The following is a 6,367-nucleotide window of genomic DNA, read 5'->3' on the forward strand; positions in this document are numbered from 1 at the left end:
TACGCATTGGGGACTAAACGCCTCATTGGTCTGCCGGTGCCCTTGACTTCTTGCATCGTTTATAAAGACGCAAAATCGCTACTCGCCGGAGCACCCTACTGTCTGTGTTCTGTGTAGTTTCGCCCATTCAAGGCGTGCACCTTAATAGGCTGCTTTGAGCAGTGACCTTTTGCTAGTAACCCTACTCTAAAGGGCCACTGTATGCAGTGTCCTGTGTTGTGTCCTATAGGAAGTTGTGGAAACTGGTGGAGGTAGACCTGTATCCACGGACACTGAAACTTCCTGTCCGGTTTGAAGTCGATTGAGAATGACGTGGCGTGACACTCCGTCTTCGACTTATCAGTTAGAATCTTTTGTCTATCCATACTCTTATGTAATCTTTCACGTCTGGGCGTGATACTCCTTTCGTGTAAACACGTTGCACTCTCCAGGCTGATCTGCCAAGTAGTTCCTTAACAGTTTGGTCATCGGTGCGTACAAAGACAGTAGCTTCTTCCTGCCACTCTATCACGTATGCCACTTGACCCATTTAACAGCGCTGATTCCACAGAACTGACTGGCACATACTCACAACTTCAAAAAATGGTTCAAATGGCTGTGAGCACTATGGGACTCAACATCTGAGGTTATCAATCCCATAGAACTTAGAACTACTTAAACCTAACTAACCTAAGGACATCACACACATCCATGCCCGAGGCAGGATTCGAACCTGCGACCGTAGCGGTCGCGCGGTTCCAGACTGAAACGCCTAGAACCTCTTGGCCACACAGGCCGGCCACTCACGACTTCAAGACGTAGGTCATACGTGGAGGATCTCTTGATAGCCTGGTATAAATTCTACACCATCTGTAAGGACTAATTTTTCAGCTTCTAATCAATCGTGAGAAATCAAACAAGTTTTATTTGCGACATTTAGCTAAACCTTTCAGCTATTTCCTTCCATGTTCGCTGCTCCGACTTAGACATTTGTCGTAACGTGATACCAAGTCCTTGCTCATAGAAGAAAGCCATCTGTTATTTCTGTCAATTCCTTACCCTGGTCTGCAGCTCGTAGTCTTTGCCAAAATACTGTCCTCATAGCCAGCGGTTCATGCGAGCGAAGAGGTGAAAATCAGCCCCTGAAGTATGCCGTCGAGAATTGTCATCAAGAAGGAAACGCATGACAATTACTTTATGAGGACTGCATCAAATCAGGCGGAACCTCTGAGCAGGGCCGGCCGAAGTGGCCGTGCAGTTAAAGGCGCTGCAGTCTGGAGCCGCAAGACCGCTACGGTCGCAGGTTCGAATCCTGCCTCGGGCATGGATGTTTGTGATGTCCTTAGGTTAGTTAGGTTTAACTAGTTCTAAGTTCTAGGGGACTAATGACCTCAGAAGTTGAGTCCCATAGTGCTCAGAGCCATTTTGAACCTCTGAGCAGGACTTCACACTTGGCAGGGGACACTACTTCCTGCCATCTTTACGTGCTCAACGTGCCCTCAGAACTGCAAGGTGCGACGTGATGCGCTAGAGGGACATATTGGAGACACTGCCCGACACATCTGCACAAAGTTTCACCGGATTTTCACTGCGCTTTTAATTTCGCGACTGTTCGGAAGTTGAGAAAAAAAAATAACCCTCGTATAACGCTACGCTTCAAAGCCATCAGCGTACATTTTTACGGCTACTAATTAGACGTCCGGTGAGTATATAGAAGTATACTATCTGTCAACATCTTCAGATGCATGTATTTAATTCCTCCTTCAAAGCTGATGTAACTTGACACGCAGCGAGAGAGAGATTACGAGACAGGGACATGAGGCAGACCCCGACAAAATCCGTCAGACATTGTAGACGAAGTGAAGCTGCTTTGGAAGCATAATAACGCCTGCCCAACGAAGTACTTAAGGAAGTAAATCGTGAAGTCGAAAAGAAAAAAATAGAAACGTTTGAGATGCTAAATATCACTTGTCGTAATAATTAAGCAGGGTTCTCCTCAGAATTTGCATGGAAAGGGAAAACTAACCAGAAGAAGTGGTATTAAGGTATCGGAATGAAGTTCCATGGTTCGACAAGGAGCCTTAGACGGCAGAAACTGTAGCGGAAGACAGAGACTGAATACATTCGACAAATAATTAAATACTATAAGCATTGGTGTAACGCCGCGTCCTGCTTTGCTCACGTGGGATAAAAAAAAGTGCAATAGAGGCAAGTATCAAGTTCAGGCCAGAACAGCACCACTACTCATAATCCCAATACATGAAATGTTTGTTATTGCCTGAGATGGTCATGATGGGGACAGGTGGTCTCTTAAAACATTAAACGTTAAATACTTTCATATAAAGTCCTTTAATAGTCCAGATTGCAATACTTTAATATTTCACTGATTATTACCATCGACTGACCAATCAGCCGGTTTCAGATCTGAAATTATACAGAAAAATTGCACATTAAGTGAGAAAATAGTGTAAAGCAAACTGGAAAATTTAATATAAGGTACGTCAAGGTAAAATAAGAGCGGTATATAATCACAGTACCGGACGAACAAGTTGTCGTCAATATGACACATGCTTGTGTACGAAAATGACCACTGGAAGACTTCTGCATGCTAAAAATTGTAGACGCATTACGTAAACAAATCTAAAAACATAAATAATACAAGCGGTAACAACCGTGACATAATGATCATTAAACAAGTGTCAGTTAGTGAACACAAACCTTTCTTATTCTGAAACGTGAGAATGCCACAAACACGGAACAGTAACATCGTACCACTTAATAACAGCATGTCTTATGCAGCCAACATTGAGCAGTCAACAGATTTACAGCCTTAGCGCAACATTATTCAAGAATAGTGACATGTGCCCAATTCAAAGAAAGTAGCAGACAGATCTATATCACTCCCTCGGGCTAACGGGAAAACTGTATCCCGATAGGTGGCACTGAGGTAAACATACTTAAGTGAAGCATATCACGTTTAGAATACCAAAAATTAAGTGAAATGAAGAGCAGTACTGTGATACACACACACACACACACACATATATATATATATATATATATATAAATAAATAAATAAATAAATAAATATATATATATATATATATATATATATATATATGTGTGTGTGTGTGTGTGTGTGTGTGTGTGTGTGTGTGTGTGTGTGTGTCCGTGTGTCTGTGTGTGTGTGTGTGTTCCACACATCCTTCTGAGCCAAAAGACAGATTTCAACCAAACTTGATACACATATCCGTCAGGCAACAATTGCTGTGGTGGGTAAGAACCACCTACCTAGAAAAGTTCATTAGCTATGACGTCATAAACAGTGAGATGCGTGAGAAACTGCCACATCATACATGACGTTTAAGTTTATTACTTCCTTGGTACTAAAAGTACTCGTAATTAACTTCGCAGTTAGTCTTACATATGCCGCTAAATATAACTACAAGATTATATCATGGTACTACATATAGTTCAGGAGATATGATGTAATAAACGCTGAGATGCGTGAAAACCTGCCGCATTATGCATGAGGTTTAAATTTAGTACATCTTTGCTACTACCTTTACTCGTAATATACTTCGCAGGCAGTATCCACATACGCTACTGAATGTACCTACACAAATATACACTGAACCGCCAAATAAACTGGTATAGGTATGCGTATTCAAACACAAAGATACGTAAACAAGCAGAATACGGCGCTGTAGTCGTCAGCGCCTATATAAGACAACAAGTGTCTGGCACAGTTGTTAGATCGGTTACTGCTGCTACAATGGCAGGTTATCAAGATTTAAGTGAGTTTGAACGTGCTGTTACAGTCGGCGCACTTGCGGTGGGACACAGTATCTCCGAGGTAGCGATGAAGTGGGGATTTTCTCGTACGACCATTTCACGAGTGCATTGTGAATATCAGGAATTCGGTAAAACATCATATCTCCTACATCGCTGTGGCCGGAAAAAGATCCTGCAAGAAAGGGACCAATGACGACTGAAGAAAATCTTTCAATGTGACAGAAATCCAACCCTTAAAATTGTTGCTGATTTCAATGCTGGGCTATCAACAAGTGTCAGCGTGCGAACTATTTAACGGAACATCATCGATATGGGCTTTCGAAACCGAAGACCCACTCGTGCACCCTTGATGACTGCACGACACAAAGCTTTACGCATCGCCTGGGCCCGTCAGCACCGACATTGGACTGCTGGTGACTGGAAACGGGCCTGGGCGGACGAGTCTCGTTTCAAATTGTACGGAGTGGATGGACGTCTACGGGTATGGAGAGAATCTCATGAATCCATGGACGTTGCTTGTCCGCAGGGAACTATTCAAGTTGATGGAGGCTCTGTAATAGTGTGGAGCGTGTGCAGTTGCAGTGATCTGGGACCCCTGATACGTCTAGATACGATTCTGACAGGTGATACGCACGTAAGCATCTTGTCTGATTGCTTGCATTCATTCATGTCCATTATGTATTGCGACTGACTTGGGCAATTCCAGCAAGATAATGCGACACCCCATACTTCCAGAATTGCTACAAAGTACACTCTTCCACTCTTCCACTGGCCGCCAAACTTCCCAGACATGAACATTATTGAGCATATCTGGGATCTACATCTACATCTACATCTATACTCCGCAATCCACCATACGGTGCGTGGCGGAGGGTACCTCGTACCACAACTAGCATCTTCTCTCAGTGTTCCCCTCCCAAACAGAACGAGGGAAAAATGGCTGCCTATATGCCTCTGTACGAACCCTAATCTCTCTTATCTTATCTCTGTGGTCTTTCTGCGAAATACAAGTTGGCGGCAGTAAAATTGTACTGCAGTCAGCCTGGTTCTCTAAATTTCCTCAGTGGCGATTCACGAAAAGAACGTCTCCTTTCCTCCAGAGACTCCCACCCGAGTTCCTGAAGCATTTCCGTAACACTCGCGTGATGATCAAACCTACCAATAACGAATCTAGCAGCCCGCCTCTGAATTGTTTCTATATCCTCCCTCAATCGGACCTGATAGGGATCCCAAACGCTCGAGCAGTACTCAAGAATAGGTCGTATTAGTGTTTTATAAGCGGTCTCCTTTACAGATGAACCACATCTTCCCAAAATTCTACCAATGAACCGAAGACGACTATCCGCCTTCCCCACAACTGCCATTACATGCTTGTCCTACTTCATATCGCTCTGCATTGTTACGCCCAAATATTTAATCGACGTGACTGTGTCAAGCGCTACACTACTAATGGAGTATTCAAACATTACGGGATTCTTTTTCCTATTCATCTGCATTAATTTATATTTCTCTATATTTAGAGTTAGCTGCCATGCCTTGCAACGTGCTGTTCACAAGAGATCTCCAGCCCTCCGCCTTCCGTACTCTTACGGATTTATGGACAGCTCTGCAGGATCCATGGCGTCAGATCTCTCCTGTACTACTTCAGACGTTAGTCGAGTCCATGTCGCGTCGTGTTGCGGCACTTCTGCTTTGCTCGCGGGGGTCCTACACGATAGTAGGCAGGTGTACCAGTTTCTTTGGCTCTTCAGTGTATATGTCATTCTACGACATATAGTTCAAGAGAGATGACCTCATGAACATTGAGATCATGAAAAAAGGCCACAACTTTTATGAAATTTTAATACATTCGTTCTTTATTCCTACGACACTCCTACACTCGAATCAACTTAAAGAAATTCCTGACCTCCCCGGCAGCGTTTTTGACAGCTTTCAATAATGAAACGCAAATGGCTGTAAGCGAAAACAATAACCTTCTACAGAGACATGAAAGTCGTCGCTATAGAGACGTTTACAAAATCGCACTGTAGACACACGAAGCAGCTGCGCCCGGCATATAGAAATAAACATTACAAGAGAAATGATATGCTGCGCACTATCATTCTTAATTTGGATACTTTACTTATATACTTGTGTATTATGCATATTTCTTTGCAGTGGTTAGCACACTGGACTCGCATTCGGGAGGACGACGGTTCAATCCCGTCTCCGGCCACCCTGATTTAGGTTTTCCGTGATTTCCCTAAATCGCTTCAGGCAAATGCCGGGATGGTTCCTGTGAAAGGGCACGGCCGATTTCCTTCCCCATCCTTTCCTCACCCGAGCTTGCGCTCCGTCTCTAATGACCTCGTTGTCGACGGGACGTTAAACACTAATCTCCTCCTCCCTCCCTCATATTTCTTTGTACGACTGTTTCATAATTTTAAACGTATTTTCACGAATAAATGGAAATAATTTTTATTCGATGTTACCCAACAAACAGAATTCATTTTTGTTTCCGTTTAAAACGGAATATTGATAAAATGAATACCTGGGAATTGTAGAGTTTGTCAGCTAGTAACAGATGTTTCTAGGAAGCAGATAATTTCTTAAA

Source organism: Schistocerca cancellata, chromosome 1 (assembly GCF_023864275.1).
Source record: "Schistocerca cancellata isolate TAMUIC-IGC-003103 chromosome 1, iqSchCanc2.1, whole genome shotgun sequence".
Classification (NCBI taxonomy): Eukaryota; Metazoa; Arthropoda; class Insecta; order Orthoptera; family Acrididae; genus Schistocerca; species Schistocerca cancellata.